Raw genomic sequence first — 17854 nt, forward strand, 5'->3', positions numbered from 1 at the left:
CCCCATCCCCGCGGGAGCGCAGCGCTCCCTTCCAGCGGGGGCGGCGCAGGCGGAGCGGGGCCGCCCCCGCGGAAGGAGCGCGCCGCCCCCGCCGCCCCGCGCCGCCCGCAGAGGGCGCTGCCGCCACCCGCGCTGCGCTCCGCGCTCCGCTCCGCGCCCGCCGGGCCAGCGCAGCCCCCGGTGCAGCCCCCGCGCCCGCCCGCCCGCCCGCGGCCGCTCCGCGGGGCCGCGCCTCCCCCGCCCGCCTCGCTCGGACCCGCGCACAGCCGCGCACAGCCCGCACGCACCGCGCACAGCCCGCCCGCTCGCCCCCCGCTCCGGCGGAGCCCCGCGGCCGGCGGGTGCCGCTGCCCCCCGGGGGTGCGCGGCTGGCGGGAGGTGGGCGAGCGGGCGTGGGGAATGGAGACGCCCGACAGCATCCGCGGGGCCGTGTGACAGCGAGCGGCGCTCAGACGCGCGCACGGAGCCCGAGCCCCGCAGCCGGCGCAGCGCCGGGCAGAGCCGCCCTGCCCCGTCCCGTCCCGCGGGGAGCCGGCATGGAGTGACAGCAGCGGCCAGGTAAGCGGGGCTGCCGTGCCCGAGGGGACGCTGCGCAGGTGATGGGTCGGGGCTCGCGGGTTTGGTGCCTGTGCCCTCACGGCTCGCTGCCGCCGCGTTCCTCCATCTCGCCCCTGCCCCAAAAAACGCCCTTCCTCGAGCCCCCCGGGCAGCCACGGCGGCGGTGCCGAGAGATTCGGGGCGCGTTACTTATGTAACCCGGGGGCGAGCAGCCGCGGCCGCTTCCCGCTGGGCAAGGGGCGAAGTGGCAGCGGCGAAAGCGCGGCCGAGGGGGACACGGTGGGGCGGGCAGGCGGCCCCGAGGTCCCCGTTTCCAGCTGCCGTCGCGGAAACCACCCGCGTGGGAGCCGCACCCCCACGCCCTCGGGCAAAGCGCCGCCGCCGCGACGGGGCCGGGGCTGCTCCGGCCTCCCCCGGCTCCGGGGCTCGGCACCGGGCACCGCGGGAGGGGATACCGGGGACGGCGTCCCGCCCGGCCGCCCCCTCCCCCAGCGGCGCTCCAGCGGCGGTGCCGGAGCTGGGAAGAACTTCAAAGCGGGGAGGAGGCAAGGAGCGGGGGGGCGATGCTGTTTTGGCTGCTCCCGTCTCACTTCTCCGCTGGGAGGGCAGCGCGGGGAGGATGCGCTGCGGGGAGCTGGGGTCGATGCGGGCAGCCGGGAAGAGGCTGAGGGGAGCCGGGGTAGCTCTGGAGGTAGCCGGGGCCGGGCGGAGAGGAGCCGGAGCCGGGATGAGGGGGCGGCGCGGCCCCGCCGGGCGGTCAGGGAGGGGACAGCCTCCCCCGGGGGACACGGGTGGCGGAGGGGACGGGGGTGTTCACGGAGGGGTGCCCGTCTCCTCTTGTTCGGAGGGAGAGTGAGCTCGGTATCACCATGGCGACCTGAGGGAGGAAAGAGCTAAATAAATAAATAAGTAGGAGATAACTCCCCCCCTCTTCTATTCCCCCCGGTCCTCGCCGTCCCTTCCAGGCCAGGTCCGGTGCCAGAGGTGGGGAGAAAGAGACCACAGACAAAACTTTCCTCTCGTGGTAAAAGCGGGCGGCGAAGGGCCGGGGGACCGCGGTGGGGAAGGGGCCGCAGTTTCGAGGAGCCAGGGACTCCCGAGTGGCCGTGGCCGGAGCATCTTCTCCGGGAAGCTGTCTCGGGGTTTGCTCCTCATGGCTGCTTGGGATGCTTAGGATGCATCCCTTTTCCCCCCCGCTCCTCGACCTCTCCGACAGCCCCGGGGCTCTCTGCCTTCGGCTGCCGGGCCGGGCCGGCCCCGCTTCAGCACCGCGGACAGCGGCGGGGCGGAGGGGGAGCGCGGGATGCGCGGGGAGAGCGCGGGGAGAGCGCGGGGAGAGCGCGGCTCGGGGGCTTTGAATTGGGGATTCTGCGCTGGGAGGACCAGGGGGAGTCCCCACCGGTGTCCCCGCTGTTAAATTCCCCCCCAGCCGCTCCCCGCCGGGTGCCAGGAGCCGGAGGAAGACTCACCCAGGGCCACTAAACTTTCCTGAGCCAAAGGAATGCGGGAGCTGGGAGAATAGACATTAAAAAATTACATCTTTTCCACGAGCTCGCTCGAGGATGTTTTTTAGGACTGTTTTGCAGCGGTTCTCTGTAAGTTGTTACAGGTAACTGCATCCCCCAGCAGGACCGTTCACACGCACAGCTCCCGTGAGAGGAGCCCTGCAGAAATTGTGAGAAATGCGTAGCCTCGGCTGGTTTGCCAGCAGAAAACTCGTGGAGAAATAGCACTTGGAAGGAATTGCGCTTGTAGCTCAGGGAGCCATCCCACTGCTGAGGGGCACAGTCGTACAGGTGGAGTTTGTGCCGGTCAGCCGTGATCAGCTCACCGCAAAAACACCTCCTGATCGAGCCCTCTTCTCCTCAGACAGCTGGTGACCAGTTTAAATCAATACAAAAAGGGAAGGGAGAAAAAGTGTTCGGGTTAGTGATAATGCACCAACAGCCAGCATACATTTCCTGCTCTGATGGGTTGTGAAGCACTGGCTCAGCGTGCCTATACCTATCTCCTTCTAGCAGTTACATATGCACTTATCACTTCAGACTGGGAAAAAATTAGTCTAGGAAAGCAAGCAGCATAATTAATACTCTTCACTGGGGAAGACAGAGATGGTTTAGCCACTTTTGGGCTGTTCACTGTGTCAGGATGTTCATTTTTCATTAAGCAAACAGAATTTATTCGATCTTGCCTCAGTGCTGATAGGCAGTAAACTACAGGTACACAGAGAATTACTGGTTTGGAATCCAAATCCCCGGCCTCTCTGGGCCATCCTTTAACTATCAGAAATCTATCAAGTCACACCAGGACTGGTTTCCTGCTTTGCCTGGCTTCCTTCTTGCTTTTAAATTCTCTGTTTGAAATAATTGTGGAAGAGACAACCACATAGGTGAGTCCTAGTCAAGTATGGGAGTTAATTGGGTTTTTTACTGATTCCTGGGATGCCCAGGGTGGGCATTCCTGGGTAAGGCTCTAGTGGAAGGTGTCCCTGGCAAGGGGTTGGCATGGGATGATTCTTAAGGTGCCTTTTAACCCAAAGCATCCTGTGATTCTGTGCAGGGACTCCAGGCAAATTCCTTGCTGAGAATAACAAATCCTTTCTCATGTAAATCCACATTTTGCCCTAACTCCACTTCTTGAGTGAACTAATGAGTTAAGCCTTTATGGAAACAGAGACCTGGATTTTTTAATGCTGGGCCTCCCATTTCCAGGCCTGTCTCCCAGGGAATATGGGAATAAAGGCCTGAACTGTAAGTACAAGCTCAGGAACTCATTACTTTCCTGTGGGAAAAGGAGGAGTAACAGAAGCCAACTCTTCAGGGCAGCTACCAAACCATTTGCAATACTTGAAGCTATTGATTTCCTTACGTAAGGCAGTGCTCCTGCAGCGTCACAACAATGCCATCAGATCATTACCAAACGATTTTGCCTCATAAGCAAGTAAGGAAAGAATTAATTATAGCAACACCGACCGAAAGCCCCACAACCACAGCCCCAATCAGCTCAGTAAAAGACACAATTCCTCGTGGAATTTCTGCCAGTGCATTTGCACCACGTTCAGTTCGAGCTTCCCAAGATACATTATTTCACTGCAGAAAAGACTTGTTTTTCACAAGCATGTGTTTGGAGCCTTGTTTTGTAGTCATTTTGTTGAAGCGTGGTACTTTGGAAGGAAAATAAGATCTCTCATTCAAACTATGTAAGAGAAACAGAATTTCATTTGTATTTTCATAAAATACCCATCACAAGGGATATATTCAAATATTTCACCATAGGTTGAGGTATAAGCTTTATGTTCTTTCACCTCTCAGGAACTCTGGACACCATTGGTGTAAGATTACTGGGTTTGTCATGATCTTCTCATGATGTTTTTACATATACAGTTTTATTCAGGATTTGTTTATATCCTTCTATAAAAGTAAGAAGTAAAATAATTCCTATTAACACTCTCCCAAATAAATGAAATTATGTGTGCAGCAGCAGTGCTTGACGCATTGTAAAGATCACATTCCTATTTTATAATTTCTTTGGTTTTTATTGCTGTTAAAAGCTTTGCACCTCTGTTCAGTGCTTCCATCACCTGCTTGCTCCAGGATGTTACTTTTTAATTGGGACAATTAAGCAGGGGCAGTTTTTAAAAAAATGTAAGGTTCAGGTTAATGTGTTACATTTGTGTGGATGTACAATTTTTACTGGTGGAGGCAGTTCGATACTAGAAAACAATATTCCCAATATATTAAGTATTAATATTTATATATTGATTGTGCAGAAAGAATGTGATGTTTCTTGACAAATCCCAAATTTCCCAAACAGCAAACCCAAGGGAAAAGTTTTAATCTCATTTCCACTTGACTTTCTGGAAGATTTTTTTTTTTTTTTTTTTTTTTGGCTTTTACTTGCTTGGCTTTTGGAGGTTTTCTCCACATGCTTTGCTAGAATGCTGCTGATGTTGAAAATACAATTTTTATGTTTTATTAATAGCTGGAATAGAAGTATTGAACAATTGGAGGTTACTGAATCCAGTTTTTCCACACAGCACTGCAATTTTTAATGATGCCCAAGGACACTGGCTGGTGGAAGCTGGAGCCTTCTGACAGAGCCTCCTGACTGTGTTGTGGAGTCTCTGCCAAAAAGACATCCCACACCAGCCCATCCCAGCCCCACACTCAGCAGGACATCAATGGCATCAGTCCTGTCCATGCAGGTTCTGGAGGAGGAAAAGCTCTGTGATCAAAATTCTGGTGGAGAGACTGGAATTTTCCTGTCCTTAGTATGGCAGGTGTGGATCCTGTCCATAAGGAGGCTCAGAGCACCTTCAACTCCTCATTTAACTCATCACCTCCTCCTCAATTAACTCCTCACCCATGATCTGCCTCACAGAACATCACCCAGGGCCACGGGAATTTGGCAGCTGAGGAAACACACCTTGCTGCCATTTGAAAAGCTCCTTCAAGTGGATTTTTGCAGTCTATTCACGAGCTCCTACATGTGGCCAGCAGAACATCCTGTCCTCAGACACAGGAGAAAAAACAAAGGGGGGAGATTTTCAAGTTCTTCAAAAACAGGCAACTTCTACCCTCAGAGTCACACAGTGCCCAGTAAAATCGTAGAATTATAGAATCACAGAATGGTTTGGATTGGAAAAGACCTTAAATATCATCCTGTTCCAACCCCCTGCCATGGGTAGGGAACCTTCCACTAGAGCCCCATCCAGCCTGGCCTTGAACACCCCTTGAAAATCTTCATGAGTGCAAGGGCTCTCCACAGCCCTGACTGCAGAAGCCCCAGTTTATGCCAGAGGTTGCACAAGAAGCTTTAACATAAGTGCCAAGGGCTGCTCAGAGAAGTTTTTTTTCTGGAGAATTACTCAAGAGAGCTTTGAATTAAAAAATAGCCACAATGCAAAGGCCCATTCTGCTGCTATTTGCCAGTTACAACCTCAGGTTAGACATTAATGGTAGCTGGAAGTCTATATCCACAATACCCACCAATCTTCAGCTGGAAATTATTTACTTCCAAGAAGTATTTACTTTCTTGACTCGCTCTGGTAGGAAAATACCGGAGTGTATCCAAGGGCAGAGCCTGCCTCGCAGTCAGAAAACCCTTCACATTTGCACACACAGCTTGCAATTCACAGGAGTAAATTAGGATTCCACAGAGATTTAAGGAGTTTTTTAGAAGCATCTACACTAATAACTCTGTGTGTGAGTGCAGACAGTGAAGGCTCAAATATTTAAGCCAGGGAGCCTCTTATTAATCCTGACTGCCAGCGACCTACCTACCCTTTCTGGCCATGTCCACACTGAGGGAGCTCAGCTTCAGACTCTGACATCTCTGGGGACATCCAAGCCCTCAGGAAAACCTCTCAGCCACAGGAAGCCCCTGACTCATCCTAAAACTGAGGAACAGGTTGTCCAGAGATGCTGTGGCTGCCCCTGGATCCTTGGAAGTGTCCAGGGCCAGGCTGGACAGGGCTTGGAGCAGGCTGGATTAGTGGAAGGTGTCCCTGTCTCACCCTGGATGATCTTAAGATCCCTTCCAACCCAAATAATTCTGGGATTTTATGGGTTTGGGATGCTGACACAAATGTAAATATGAACTTTGCCAGTTGGCTTTGAGGGCTGATCCTCATGTGCCCCATGGCTAAAGGAGGTTACAGACAGTTTGGGTGGGGAGAGGTGCTTCAACAAACCCTTGGATATGGTTCCACAACCCGTCACAGGCCCGCAGGAACAGCCTCAGTCTTGACTTAATTTCACTTCATAGCTTTTGACCTGTGTTGGGTCTTCAGATTCAACTGTGCCTTCAGGAAGAGAAGTCCCTGGTCTGATTGCTGCTGCCGCAGCAGTGATGGCATTTCAGAGGCAAATAAACACTGAAGATCATAGGTTTGTACAGCTGGTCTGGATTATCCCACATCCCTCTAATCTGTAGAGACTGTTGGAGGCTGACCTGAGGAAGCCACCATGCACAGGATTTTTTGTGACTCTCTGGAGCAGAACACTGGGGCTTGTTTCCTGATGAAAGCCAAGTGCTGGCATTTGTGCTGAATTCTCAGAAAAAAAAAAAATAAAAAAACAACCCCAAAACACTTCTGGACAAGAAAACAATTAATGTGCAGATTGAAAGGGTGAAACGGGAGGCTGAGGGAACAAATGGCACGATGAGAGCCTGCACGAGAGCATCGTTAATTCAATGCTCTAATCAACTGTGTTCTGCAGTGCTTCATCACAACCATCCCTGCACCAGCCTCTCCAGCTCAGAACACTTTGCAGCATTGCAGGAAATCCTCTGCTTTTTGCTTGCCATTTAAAAAAATAACCTCATTGTGTCTTGTCAATACAGACAACTTTGTCAATGAAAACAGAGGAGAAATTATCGTGTAATTTAGTATTTATCATAATCAAGAGCAGGGGTTCATTAGAACAATGAGCAATTGTCAAATTATTTCTCAGAGTAGTTATTTGAAGAATGAGAAAAGGGGTTTTCCTACCTTCCTGCTTTTTCTCCCACCATCTCCTGCTGACACACAGAGTCTGCAGTTTCTATCAGCCTGCCAGATCAATTTCCCATTCCTGAAAAGAAGCGTTTATGTTAAATGATTGTAATTAAGAACCTCCTTACCGCTCAATAGCTGTCTGGACATGCAGAGTTAATTCCCCATTGATTTCCATGAGGCCAGATTTTCACAGAAAGATCTCCAAAAGGCACTGCCTGCTTCGGAAGTGCAGCTTCCCTGGGCTTCTTAGAGTATCATAGAATGGAATCACGGAATCACTAAGGTCGGAAAAGACCTCCAAAGTCATTGTGTCCAGGCTGTGACCCATCCCCACCTTGTCCCCAGCCCAGAGCACTGAGTGCCACCTCCAGCCCTTCCTGGGACACCTCCAGGGATGGGCACTCCAAACCTCCCTGGGCAGCTCTTTCCAAGGCCTGACCTCCCTTTCCATGCAGAAATTCCTCCTGGTGTCCACCCTGAGCCTCCCCTGGCACAGCCTGAGGCTGTTTCCCCTTGTTCTGTCCCTTGTTCCCTGGGAGAAGAGATCAAACCCACCCTGGCTGCCCCCTCCTGTCAGGGAGTTGTGCAGAGCAATGATGTCTCCCCTTAGAGCATCAATGAAAAGAGCTGAGCAACTCCAAGGGGAAACTCCAAAAAGTAATTTTATTCCATCAAAGATCTCAGGAGGCTTCTAGAGACACCACGGTTTGGTGCCTCAAGTTTCATGGCATGCCTGTCTAATAATTAAATCAGCATGGCCATCCACAGGTGCAGAAGGTGGGGGAGATGAGTCCCTGTCCTCAGAGCTCCCTCACAGAACTGAGCCCACTAAACTTCTTTGCACTGTCCTGCATCACTCTCTTCCTTCCTGGCTTATAAAAAGTACCAAGTTTATGTAGAAGTCAGGCTTATTTTTATCTCACATTGTCCCTGACACTCTGCAGCTGCAGCCTGAAGTGGCTCAGTGCCCCCTGGTCTCAGAGGTGGCCGTGGACTCTCAGAGCTGGAACCAACAGCAGGGGCAGGGAGAACACAGCTGGGCAAGGAAATGGAAGGATTCCTTTTTACCTAATTAAAACCAGGGGCTGTTTAATGATCTCAGGATTGTCATCAGCTGCAATAGGCTGCAGATCAGTGTCAGTGCAGAGAGGAAAGGAGGCTGGGCTGGAAGGGAATCTGTGCCAGCTTTGGTGTGTTCTCCTCAGTACTCTGCTGGCTTTGTCTGCTACAAGTGCAGGAGAGCAGAGCTGGTACGTGAGAAATAAATAAAGTGCCTCATTTAGTCCTTCACCGAATGGGAGCTGGGGGTTATCAAACCTTCACCCACCAGCACTCGTAGAGGGGAGGAGGGGGAAGGAGGCAGCTGGATGCCAGCCCATCAGGGCCACCCAGCATGGTGTGTCCACCAAGCCGGGCATGTTTCACCAAATCCAGCGTCTCTGCAGTCATCTCAAAATCCAGGGCTGGTGTGATTCACTGCACAAGGATGCCAATACTTCAGGTAGTTAATCATGTTCAATAAACTAGATACATGTTTATGTCAGCAGAGTGTCCCGGAGGGATGTGAACAATCCTTGGGAAGCTGCTGGATTCTATCTACGAGGCATAATTACATTGAGGCATAAAGTGCATCCCAAGCTTTCTGTGATTACAAACAAAGCAGTGTTAATCCACTTCCCCCAAATACACCAAAGTTACCACTAAAACCTGTAAGAGAAACAAGCAAACAGAACATTGTAGTGACCAAGAAAATATTCCAACCATACCTGCAATATCCTAGCGATGGTGACTGTAATTAAATGTTGGACATTTACAATGTGCTATTTTTTGTTGGTAAGGATTGATTTACTGTAGGTGTTCTCCACATATTCACCACCATGAAACTTTTCCCTACAACAGCACGTAAAGGTTTAAGGGTGACCCCAAACTTCTGCTGCAGTTCCGAATCCTGGGACTGGCTGAGTTCTTTGTTTCTAGCCAGAGGAAGGAAAGCTTCCTTCAAAATGTAAGGTTGAAATTTGGCAGGAGTGGGAAGGAGAAGGGCTCGAGAGAGAAAGGAAAACAACATACAAAAAAAAAAAAAAAGGGAACGGAATAGAAGTCCTAGAATTGGATCATAAAGACTCCCATATTTGGAACAGCCCATTCCACAGTTCTGGCATGGCTCCCTGGAATTTAGGTGACCTGAAACATCTGGATGTTGCTGATCACTATTTTCTACTCCTTGCAAGTGGCAAATTTGTGGTCTGAGCTACAGCAGTGAATTCACTGACCCAACACTACCAAAGCCTTTGCCTTCTGGATGTATAGAAAATAGTTTTCCTTGAATAACTATTTTTTATAAACTTCTCTCCAGAAAAAAAATAGGACCCTGTGTGTATAAACAGCAAATGCCTGCTATTGACACGCTGCCTTCCAGTGGTGTTTGCTTCAGGAAAGAGCTCTGCTCTTCCATTGACACAAGGATGGCAGATATGAAGCCAATTTACCTCCAGAAGTTCAACAGAAATATCATATAAAGTCAAAGAAAATAATAATAATAATAATAATAATAATAATAATGTTGTTTGCAAAGAGCAGAACTCGTGGTTTGTTTGCTGTTTTGTTTTTAATTCCAGCTGCTTTCAGAAGCCAGACTGGTGGGTTTGGGCACAACTCAAATATTAGAAGAGAATTAAGCAGGCAAATCAGGTAGGGCCTTAGAATTACACCAGAGGAAAGATTTATGATATTAACATGAGGGGAAATAATAATAACAAAAGAAAGTGGAGGAAGCCTTGCAGGAAATGCTCAGGGCTAGTAAAACCTACCAAGCTGCTACAGAAATAGAATCACAGAAAATATGAGACCTTCTAAATTCATTTTAGTCAAAGAGCATTAAAGTCTCTCTGTTCACTTCAAGGGGTTTCATATCAGACCTTAAATGTAAATTTATTTTAAATAGGCTGGTATGGAAGAGAGAGAGGTCTGACATGCAGCTTCCTTAGCACATCCCAGGATGACTTCATTCCTTCAGACTGGCATCAGAAATATTTGTATAATCCAGCCTAAACTTTGTTCCTATTTGTGCTTTGTCGGTGTCAATGTACAGCCAGCAGAGAGAGAGAAGGTGATCCAACAACACATTCTAGAAACCTCTACAAATTCTCCAAATCCTTTCCCAGTGGGATGATTTTAAATGGAGTTTCTCACATTTGGCCACAAAACAAGCACGTGGTGCTCCCATAGGAGTTCTGCAGCTCCCCAGGATGAAAGAGCACATTTTCAACAGAGGTGGATGTGCATCAACCCAAACATTTACCAGGAGCTGCAGCCTGAGCGTTTCTGCTTGATCTTTAATTAAGATCAGCCTGCCTTAGGTCCAAAGCATGGATTTGGGAGTAAATATGAAAACAGATTTCAAAGCAGCTTATTTTAAAATTAATGGCTGTTGGCACCTGTGTGGAACGTCAGTCAAGAGCGGTCGAGGTGAGCACAGCTGAAATGGTGCCATAAAAATATTAAGCCATCTGTTATGTTTTAAATATTATTTTTAGAAGTGCAGAATAAAGTCAGATTTATTCCTACTTCGCCTTAATGAAGTTTTCCAGAAATAAGTAGTGCACTAACAGACTCCTGACAATTTATGGCAGTAACCAGTCCATAAAAAGCCCATTAAAAATGATGTTCAAGCCATCGAATGTGTAGGCAGGGCCACCCCATAAGTTTCAAGACAAAAACCAGCCCAGGAGCTGGGCTGTGCAGTTGGAAAAGGTGGGAGCAAACAGTGGTAACTGAAATGGCAAGAAATCTTCATTTTGTTCTTGAAAACAACGCCTCAGGCACCCTCCTTACGAGCAGAAGAGGGAGAAAAATCTGACTTCACTGTTTGCAAATTACACAGAGGAAGAACTTTTAAATTTCCACAACAATTTCTGGTTTCAGGCAAATTTCTCACTTCAGTGAAATCTGAAGCTGAGTGAGGCTGGGCCCAAAGCACATATTCCGCATTTTAGCACAGTCACAGTCTAAAAAGTGCATTTTTCTGAGTTGACCTCGGATTGAATTGACCATCATTAGTGAAGGTGCACCATCAGGAAAAACCACAAACCACTAACAAAACCCAAAACCAAACCAAAGCAAACCCTACATACACACACACACTCACACACAAAATGAAAAAGCCTAAACTTCAAACTTAACTCTCCAATTCTAATTGTAATTATCAAAACCATACTCAATAAATTAGAATTAGCACTTCTGCTCAATCTCCCACACCAACATGGGAGGCAAAAAGGAGAGGACCAGAGTAGCTTGATGCAGCTGCATAAACATGAATTAATGATCAGCAGAGAGGTCAAAATTAGAACTGTTAGAACTAAAATTTTTTTTTTAAAAAGTGTAAAAAGTTTCTCTCCCCAGATCGAAATTTTCATAAAATTAACTGGAAAATAAAATGCTTTACCTTTATATTGCCTGACTATTTCCTCTGTGCCAATAGTCAAGGACTTAATCTTGTACAAGGACCTAATCTTGTTTGTCCTCCCAACTTCCAGGGTTTTGGTGCATGTGGAAAGACTCTTGTCCAGTGTATGTGGAGTTATTGCTCTAATTTAACACCTGTCATGAATCTTAAATGAACTCGGAACAAAACCTAACGAAAAATACAGAATATAAAAATTATTACATAATTCCACAGAATCATAGAAAAAACAGATTAGAAGGGAGCTCTGGAGGTCCTTCACAGGTGCCAGGCAGAGGGAATAATCCCATTCCTCAGCCATTTGTTCCCAAAGCATCCCAGTGTACATTCAGCCTTCGTTGCTGGAGGTTGCACAGCTGATCCATGTGGAAGTGGATATTTGTGGAACTCCCAGATTTTATCCCAGTTACCAGCCTGTACTGATGCATGGGCTGCTCTTTTCCAGGTGCAGGACTTTGTTTTTTTCCCATGTTCAACTTCATGAGTCTCAACAGCCCATTGTTCTGGCTTTCCTGAAGAATCCCTGTGCATCCACTGCTCCTTCCAGTTTGGAGTCAGCTGGAGGCTGAGATTCCTTTGGTGCCCCAAAAGGAATCAGCCCCCAAGGGGTACCAGGAGCTGTGAGATTTGAATCTGCAGACCTTTCAGAAGTCAAGCCCACTTCCCACCCCTCCTTACGGTCCCTCCATCCCCTCCATTTGTCCTTTTTTTGGCCAGCAAAACTCTGGGATGGTGTTGAAAGTCTTACTAAAAACTTGCTACTCTCCCCTCATCCACAGATCCAGACATTTTGTGGTAAAAAACTATCAAATTTGCCAGCCATGGATAAATGTATTGTTTGGAGAGGTTATGGACTCCCCATCCCTGGCAGTATCCAAGGTCAGGTTGGACACTGGGGCTTGGAGCAGCCTGGGACAGTGGGAGGTGTCCCTGCCCATGGCAGGGGTGGCACTGGATGGGCTTTAAGGTCCCTTTTAACCCAAACCCTTCCATTATTCTAAATTCTACAATTCTAAATCCAAGCTGGCTGTTCCTGACCATATTCTTGTGTTTCATCTTTCTGGAAATGGCTTTTCTGAGAGTATATTCATTCATTTTCCCAAGGAGTGAAGGAAGGTTAATCAGCCTGTTGTTCCCTAAATGTGCCTTCTTATTTTCCTTAAAAGGACAATAAATCATTTCCCTGTGTACAGTCACCGGGGAATTTCTTATGTAGTTTGACTTTAAATGCTTTCATGTTCATTATTCTAATTTTTAGATTTCATAATTCCTTCCACTTGAAACATCCTTGTCTCTTGCTGCTAACTTGGCTGATTCTCAGGGTGTAACTTGACTTTCTGTGTGAGCAGTCCATCACTGGATGATTTCTTGGCAATCTTGTTCAGATTTGTGTCACATTTCTAGAAGGTTTATGTTTCATTCCTAAAGCCTTCTCATGCAGAAAGTAGGGGCACAGCATCCCAGCCCAGGAATGGGTTTGGAATTTTCCTTTATGAGGTGTTACCTTCATAAAATTCCTGCCTTTACTAAACATTTTGATTCTATCCTTTCCATGTGCACATGCACTGGAATAAGAATAATTTGAGAAACTTTTAAGACATTTGCAACAAAACAAAGGTCAATAAAAGAGTTTAATCATTCACTTGGCTAATATTTGTTGTGTGAGCAGCTCTGCCCTGCCAGAGCCCACAGAGCTGTCTGGATATACAGAACTCTTCAGGAATTTTGCTTTAGTTACTTCTGAGTCCTCCTTGTTTGCTTGTGATATTTCCAAGTGGATATTTTTGATCCCGGCCAAACATAAAAGGTGGTGGCTGCTTTTGAAGTGACTGAGAGTTTCCCAACTCATTTCAGTGGGAATAAATTGAAACCCTTAATTACATTTTGTCATCTCTATCAATCTTTGTGGAAGAACTTTAGCACAGTGATATTTTCCTCACAGGCATATCCTTGTGGGATAATAATTGAAAATGTGAATTAACTGCATTAAGTATCATATAATCAGGGTGGGTTTTTTTTTTCCTAAGACAGTCACATTTTTGATTGACTTACACTGCTGCAGCAGTGACTTGAATTAAACATTTTGCCATTAAAAGCAGAGCAAGAGGATTACAAGGAATTCTGAAACAGATAAACCCTTGCTCCACTCTGCTTTTGCACAGATTGTTTTCCCCAGTTTCTCTCTCAGCTTCGTGACTACAAAGATCTCTGGACTATACCCAAAGCCATCAGAGCTGTTTCAGGTGCTGAAATGAACTAAATACTCATCATTTACTCCCTCTCAAGTGGCTGATCTTTGCCTCACCTTCTTTCACCTCTGCTCCTTCTCCTGCTCCTTATATTTGTAGGGGGAAAAAAAGGAAAAAGCCTCTTTTTTTCTTTCATTTTCTCAAGGTTGCTGAACAAAGCCTTTTATCCCCACTGGGCCTCTGAAAATGTGCCATGGTTACCCTCCACTCTTGGATGGATTTCCCACATCCCTCCTGAAGGTGTTCATCCCTTTTCCTCAATATATATCAATGACAAAGCTCAAGTTTTTAAGGTACATTGACAAGAGAATGAATTATCCTGTTTTGAGGAGCAGGAAAATTTTAATTTGCCCAGATTAGAAAGGAGTAAATTCCATTTTTTAAGCACAAATCCTCACCTGTCTTGAAGATTGTTGTTTCCCCACTGGATATATATTCTGTCTCCTACTGGAATGACAAATTTTGTCCTCAAAATATGAGGCTGAGGGACTAAGAAGTGCTGAAAAACCCTTCAGACCACGAACCACAGGCAGGCAGAGAATGCCATTTTCTAAACAAAAAAGCGATTAACCCTTATTAACCTGTGCCCCTTCTCCAGGCAAGGGGCCAAGATGAAAGAACAGAGTCCTTACTAAAAAAAAAACCACAAGGAGAGTTTATTTTAGGGACAAACCTGTGGCATCAGGACAGGGACCTGGAGGGCGACGCTGCAAGGCTCTGTTTTAGCCTCCCTCAGATCCATCAAAGTCTCGGAGTGTTCAGTGGACACACACTCAGTGCAAAATCAAATAATGGTTCTCTCCTAATTTCCAGCATTCTGAACTCTTCAGTAGCATCGAAAGGAGAAGCTTTTCTCCTGCCTCTAGCAACTCCCACAGAAAGAGGAACATTTGGAGCTTAGCACGGTTCCAGGAGATGCAGCACAGCTCTACTGTAGTGACAGGGCCAGGAAAAGAAGATCTGATGGAAAGAGATGCAAGAAGAATTCCATGGCCAACTCTTGTAAATAGTCACCTATTTGCACCAAACAAGGATCTCATGCTAAGTACACAATTATCCATGTTTTCATCAGGTCACTGGATTAAATCCTTGGGCTGCAGCAGCTCGTTGCACACACACACAGATGGACATTTTGCCTGGCACATTTATCCTCTAATCTGAATAATTCCCATTAAAGAACTTCCTTCTTTTAGCTGTCACAAACTGAGGCTGTTCACCTTTCTCATGGAATTCAGTGCTCCATCCCACTGTCACTCTCCTCATCGAGCAGTTCCTGTCTCTCCATGCTGCTGCAGCATTACATAACCACCCCTGTGCAAAAGCTGGAGGAAAACCCAGCTCAAGAGCCCAGCACAGCACAGCCACGTCCAGGTGCCTCCTTGGAGAAAGGCACAAACTCGAAGTTGACCAATTCCCACTGGAATTGCAGTGGTGGGATGGAGAGAGGAGAGAATGATGTGCAACCAGCCGAGTCCAAGCGAATACAGCACCTTTGGAAACCTGTTCACATTCCAGGGAAGAATTTCTGTCTTTCCTTCAGTAAGGGTGTGAATTTCTCCCAATGTGTCTGAACAGAGATTAATAGAAAACATTAAATGAGTAGCAATACTTATTATTTATTAAAATCCCACTATTTAACATGCACATAAGGCCTTCAGCTCCGTTCTGGGCATACAGAGCATGGAACAAATGCAGTGCAAGGACTTCATTTATTCCCAGAACTTCAGTGTGGTGCTGTTGCCTGGAGAATTATTCCTACCAAGAGCCAGGACTTCTCCAGACACAGGAATACCCTCACAGTAGCACTGCTGTGCAACTCTGAGAGCCCAAGTCAGCAATTCTCTACAAGAAAGTGTCCCAGGTTTAATTCACCACAGGATTCAGTGTCTTCCTTAAAACAAAGCACCAGAATTCATTTAGGATAACTGCTTGGTAAGGCACTGGCCCAGCAGCTCTCAAGAGCTACAAAATACAAGATACAGGCTGGAGTTTTAAATATAACATGTTGTATTTAAGTTAGATTTAAGAGCATCACCATGTCCATAAGCAAGAGCATGAACATTTTAACACAGGACTGCTGCCAGCATGGCAAGGTGGTGAAGTGCCGTGGCCTTCCAAAAGCGTCCCCAACGGGACGGAGCCGCTTTGGGGCCAAGCAAAGGTGCAGCCACTCACCTGAGATGGTGCAGCCACTCACTCACACATCCACAGTGCAGTGATCAGTGGAAAAGAGGCGAGAAGGAGCGCCTGTATGGGGTTCCAGCAAGCAGGATTTATTCCAGACATTGAGGGTCCAGCAACAAAAGGCAAAAGGGAGGACAAGGGTACAACTTTTATATGGGGCTGGGAGAAACCAGAGCCAATGGACTGAGGGCCAGGAGGCGGGGTAAGGGCAGGGTGAAGGTACAACAACCAGAAGGGAAAAGAGAGGGGTGGGCAGGAGAGCAGAAACCAATGGGAGAATCAGGAGTGGGGAACTTTCTAGATGGGGACCAAATAAAGTATAAAGGGGCAGAGGCCAACGGGCCAATCCAAAACACAGGAACAGCAGACATTAATATATTAAGATGTGGGAAGGCTCCTTGTGCAAAGGGGGTGGTTCAAGACTTATGGATGGTCCCACTTGCAGACCTGTTTTGTCCCCACTGGTCCTGACCAGTGCAGTCTCATGCACTGCAACACAGGACATCTCAAAGACCAAGCAATAGATCATGGAATCACGGAATGGTTTGGGTTGGAAGGACCTTAAAACTCATCCAGTGCCACCCCTGCCATGGCAGGGACACCTTCCACTGTCCCAGGCTGCTCCAAGCCCCAATGTCCAGCCTGGCCTTGGGCACTGCCAGGGATCCAGGGGCAGCCCCAGCTGCTCTGGGCACCCTGTGCCAGGGCCTGCCCACCCTCCCAGGGAACAATTCCTTCCTAATATCTAATCTGAACCTACTCAGTTCGAAGCCATTTCCCTTTGTCCTGTCACTTCAGGCCCTGGTGAAAAGTAACTCTCCATCTTTCTTGCAGTCTCCCTTTATCAGTATTATCATCTTTAGATGATTGCAAAACTTTTGCCACAGAAGCAATGTCAGCATAGAGAAAGAGGAGGAATGAAGCTGGGCATCTTCATCTTTGGGACACTTTGAAGTGGCACTTGGGGACATGGGTTAGTGGTGGCTTTGGCAGTGGTGGGGAATGGTTGTGCTGGATGATCTTGAGCATCTTTTCTAACTCAAATGATTCTGAGTTTCCAGGTGTGTGCAAACACCACTGACTTTGGCAAGGGCCTAAAATCAGAGCCAAGCTTCTTGAGGTTCTAAAAGGGATGAAGTCAGTGAGTGAATCAATCCATTGAACAAATCTGAGCATTCCCCTTTATTTCCTGTATTTTTGCATCAGCACAGACAACATATGAGATGATTGGGATAACAAGTTCCTGGTGCAATTCCTGTGCACAGAAGGTTTGTCCAGTGCTTTTCCAGTCATATTTTGCACAGGGAAGGACTTGATACAAGTGCCAGGTAGTGATAGGAGAGAAGAGGAACAAGGTGCTAATACACTGGGGATTGAAAGAAGATCACTGATCTAAAAGGATCGGAACATCTAATCTCTTGTGGGCAATTAGAAGAATCACACAAATTCCAGGAGCTGTCAGTCATTGGGATTTGGGGGAACTCTGTAGAAAACTGCAGCAGTTAGGGAAAGCTGTCCCCCAGAGAAAGGGCACACACACACACACACACGCACACACAGAGGAATCCGGATCAAGTATAAAAAACCAAGAGGTTAACTGAGCTAAGTGGAGAATTTCACACCGGCCTCACAAGAACAAAGCACACACAGACTGTGCCGTGACATTAAAGATAATTTCTGAAGGAAATAGGGGTTAACACTGGAAAGCGAGAAACACAAAGAGAAGTTCAGCTTGGAAGAGGCAGCAGTAATAGAAAGAAATTAATCTGAGAGTAAATCAGTAGTAAGAGGAAGTGTTGGGAGAGTTTTGTCACACTTTCAACAGGAAGGAAAGCTACAGATGATATTTAGTAGGATAAAGAGTATTTTTTGTGGGTTTTTGCACAGGAAAGGCCTGTGGTG

General features: G+C 47.4%; 1 protein-coding gene across 2 annotated transcripts in view; it reads left to right on the top strand.

Moving 5' to 3' along the window:
- The first annotated feature begins 335 nt into the window (after nt 1–335).
- Nucleotides 336–17854, top strand: part of KCNJ6 (potassium inwardly rectifying channel subfamily J member 6) — a 150579-nt gene continuing 133060 nt past the window's right edge. For both annotated transcript variants that reach the window (XM_032101125.1, XM_032101126.1), the window contains exon 1: nt 336–558. The gene's annotated coding sequence lies outside the window, so the exon portion shown is untranslated. The remainder of the gene's footprint in view (nt 559–17854) is intronic.

Source organism: Corvus moneduloides, chromosome 2 (genome assembly GCF_009650955.1).
Source record: "Corvus moneduloides isolate bCorMon1 chromosome 2, bCorMon1.pri, whole genome shotgun sequence".
NCBI lineage: Eukaryota > Metazoa > Chordata > Aves > Passeriformes > Corvidae > Corvus > Corvus moneduloides.